Source organism: Nelumbo lutea, chromosome 6 (assembly GCF_056320005.1).
Source record: "Nelumbo lutea isolate HS-2025 chromosome 6, American lotus-T2T, whole genome shotgun sequence".
Taxonomy (NCBI): domain Eukaryota; kingdom Viridiplantae; phylum Streptophyta; class Magnoliopsida; order Proteales; family Nelumbonaceae; genus Nelumbo; species Nelumbo lutea.
This window is the reverse complement of record NC_142689.1, coordinates 18364068-18368555: the sequence shown is the minus strand read 5'-3', so window position 1 is coordinate 18368555 and position 4488 is coordinate 18364068.

Below are 4488 nucleotides of genomic sequence, written 5' to 3'. Positions count from 1 at the left end.
GTACTTGATTTGTTTGTAGAATCAAGAAAAATAATAATAAAATTGTTTATTGATAAATAGGCACCATTAGGCACTACATCAATATAACAATGAATAAACCTTTAACCGTTGGAGTAAGCGTTAAAATGAAACTTCCCCTATGATAGGCATACATATAAATCAATGCCAGTTTTTGTAAGTCTATATGCGTCAGATCAGCATGATAAAGGAGGCCAAGATTTATATACTTCATTTTAATGCTTCCCCCACTGAGTAATCATGGTTTTAAGAAAAAGTTTAACTCCGCCCCTGAGTTATCCTCCTCAACCCCCCTCCCCCCTTAAGTGAAGCACGGATACAACATAGAGCTGATCACGAAAAGCAGAGAAATTACTGAAAACAAAATTTCTAAATTTCTAATAATAACCAACTTTATTAGTACAACTATCAAAAAAAAACTTTACTAGTAGATACAATATAAAGTTGATTATTAGTAAACTCTACCTACAATATGTGTGGTTGATAAATCAAATTGGAATTTATTGGATTGGACAGAGATGAAATTCAAATTTGAACAAATGCATTATGCATATCATTTTCAGTCCTAAATGCAAGGCCCAAGTAAGCCTTTGGTGAATACATCAATTTAATCCTTAGTGGAGATGAATTGGACATTTCAGTGCATGCTTCTATGTCCATGAAAGACCAAGTTTGTTATTAGATACCTAACACAAAGGTTAACACACGACAGCATTGGTGGCTTTGACTGAAAGACACCAACTTCACAAAGAAGTGACTGAACCCATAATATTTCAGAAGTAGCAATAGCAATGTTACGGTATTCAGATTCAATGTTAGGTTTGGCTATGGTAGCTAGGGCTGTTAATGGTCCATTACAGATGGACCAGGTCTGGTTCAATCTGATGAATACTTTGGACTTTTGAATCGGTTCAATTCAAATTCTTGAATGTCCAAAATTGGTCCATTGACAACTGTGTTCTTATCAATGGATTGGATATTGATTCAACCCGACCCAATCCAACATAAATCTATTATGGATGGACAAAGTCTAATCTAATCCAATAAATATTTTGGACCATTAAGTTTGGACTGATCCAATTTGGACGGGTCCAGCCCAAAACCAAGCCATTGAACATTCTTAAATGACCAAGAGACAAGATTAAGATTATGATCCAAAAATACACAAAACCCATTTTCTAACTAATTGTCATCAGGGCAATAAGCCCAATCTGCACCAAGAAAACACATAAATTTGTCCCAACGAAGACAAAGTAGATGTTCAGCACTTAGTCACTAGTGGCTTGGCAACAGTAGTAACGTGGGACCCTCATCAGATTATCTAGCTAGCCACAGTTCATCTTACCTTATCCTTATCTTATATGCTTTCTTACTCTTATCTTATCTGTAAGTAGTTTAGTTAGTCTTATCTAGGAGTCAAGGAGTCTTCCTACAATGAGGATTCTTACTTCTTGTAATCTCCTATTTAAGGAGCTGAAATTATTGAATAAAGATATCATTTTTCCAGTCATGAAAGAGAGTAAAAGGAGAATTCGGTGATCTTTTGGGCAAATAACTCTCTAGGACGCCAAGATAGGTTCAGCTAGGAAGGGGAGGAACAAGGGAAAACAAGAGCTTTTCCCCGTGGACCAACCCGTGATGCATCCTATTACCGGGCCCATAACAACTTAGTATCAGAGCCAACCATCATGGGAGATCTGGAGCAGCTATCATCAAGGGTCCACGAACTGGAGCATAGGCTCGTGGAAACCAGCGTGGAGGTTTGTGAGGTCAAAGACAATGTCCAGGAGCTGCGACGCTTGCTGGAATCGTATTTCTCTAACAAGGAGAGGAATCCAGAATGGGTTGTAACCACAAACAGCTTCCAACCAGACTTGATGGAGTCGTACGGCGAATAGCAGGTCGTCACCCCGGTAGCCGCGGTCATTCCCAAGTACAGTAGGTTGGAGTTCCCTTCATACAACGGCGTCGGAGATCCTTTGGGATGGTTGTACAGATGCGAGCAGTTCTTCCGCAACCAACGGACAGGGGATAGCGATAAGGTAAGCTTGGCAGCATTCCACATGACGGAGGAGGCGCAGCTCTAGTTTTATAAATTGGAGCAAGAGGAACCCGGGCTCAGTTGGACCCAATTCAAATCCTACTACCTCCTCAGGTTTGGGCCCCATTGACGAGCAATCCGTTAGGTGAACTGATCAACCTCAAACAGACGGGAACGGTGGCTGAATACCAATGCCAATTCTAGACTCTCCTTGCCAGAGCAACTTCGGTACGACCGGACCAGTAGGTAGACATGTTCACCGTAGGGTTAACAGAACCCTTGAGGGTGGATGTGGAGATGCATCCCTGGAACCACTCGGAATGGCTCCATCTTTAGCAGCCAGCCAAGAACGAAAGCCACAAACAAGCCACAATTCCATATCAGCATCCAGTGAGGGGAGCAGCGTTGTTGCACCCCCTATTAAGCACTTGTCAGGGCTGAGATGGCGGAACGCAAGGCGAAGGGGCAGTGTTTTAATTGTGATGAACTCTACTCAGCAGGGCACAAGTGCAAGAGACCTTTTTGCCTCCTGGTGGAACAAGAGGACAATGAGGATGAACCCCCTTCATTGGAACCCAATCCAGGAGGGCTAAATCATTCCACCTATCCTGGATTCCCTTGACTGAACTCCAAGACACATATCCAGATTTCGAGCTTGAGGACAAGCTCGTAGTCCAGGAGGGGAGTAATGTTATGGACGCATTCATGAGGAAGAAGTACTGCCACCGACAGCAGCAGCAACGTGGGACCCTCATCAGATTATCTAGCTAGCCACAGTTCATCTTACCTTATCCTTATCTTATATGCTTTCTTACTCTTATCTTATCTGTAAGCAATTTAGTTAGTCTTATCTAGGAGTCTTATCTATCTTATCTGTAAGCAGTTTAGTTAGTCTTATCTAGGAGTCTTATCTGTCTTATCTGTAAGCAGTTTAGTTATCAAGGAGGACTCTTACCTCTTATAATCTCCTATTTAAGGAGCTGAAATTATTGAATAAAGATATCAAATTTCCAGTAAAAAAGAGAGTAAAAGAAGAATTCGGTGATCTCTTGGACAAATCACCCTCTAGGACACCAAGATAGGTTTAGCTAGGAAGGGGAGGAACAAGAGAAAACAAGAGCTTTTCCCCGTGGACTGACCCGTGACGCAATCCTATTCCCAGGCCCATAACACACTCTACTCGTTGTGAATTGCAACCACACATCTCATAATTCATAATAGAGATGTGTAGTTGCAATTTACCGCAAGTAGAGTGTGGGTAGATGTTGTAAGGCGCCAACAATGGCCCTACATTCAAAAGAATCATCAAGTGGACATCCAGATGTGAATCAATATTGGTTGTCATTTGCTTATTGCAATTCAAGTGGACTTTCAGTTATGACCTAGCACTGCCCTCCCTCTAGGGATGGCCACAAGCTGATCTTTTCACAAGTTGTTCGAGCTCAGCTCAATCATAATTGAACTTTGAGCCGAATTCGAGTCTAGTACATAGGCTCGTGAGGCTCGCGAGCCTAATCAAGCTTTTACATATATACTTATATATATATATATATATATATATATATATATATATATTATATAATTTTAATTTTATATATATAGTAATAATTACTTTTTTTTGTAAAACATTTAATTCTAAGTCAAGCTTGAACTTCCAAACTTTTGACTCAAGCCAAATTCAAGCTCAAGTCTCTAGCTCGAGCTCGAGCTTGAGCCTGATAGCCTATTAGCGAGCCAAGCTCGAATAGCCAGATATTCGACTCAATTCGCCTCGAATCCACCCCTACCTGCCCGCCTGTCCAGCCCACAAATCTTTGGACCCTGGCATAGTCCAACCCAGCCTGGACCTACATTAATCCCCTACATAATGAGGACCCGGCCTGAGCCAAGCAAACCTTAACCCAGTGCAGTCAAGGGTAATATGTATATTTGGTATATAAAATATTAATATACAGATAATAAATTTTCATAGATTTTTCTATAAATTTTAATTACAAAATTAAATTAAAGTTCTGGTTTTTTAGAAAAATATATAATTTTAATAATTAATATGGGTAAGTCCGGATCCACAGCCTCGGCAACCCTAGACTGTTAATAAGCTATCAAAACCCATCGCGGCCCATGTTCATCCCTAGTACAACCTCAACGCCCAAAAGAAATACAACCATCCCATATCCTTAATAGAGAACTCGGCATTGAGTATGATGATCACTTAATTAAGTGATTCAATTGTCAAATGAGACCATGATCTTGGTAATCATGAGTGCATGGGTTCAAATCTTACATCCTCAAAGTTTATTGTATCAAAAAAAAAAAAACTTATTAAAATCATGTGCAGTGGATGTCTTGAGAAACGGAAAACTCTCAGATTTTTGAATTTTGAAAGGTGACCATAATAGGAATGTTGGAGGTGACAAACATGTTTGAGA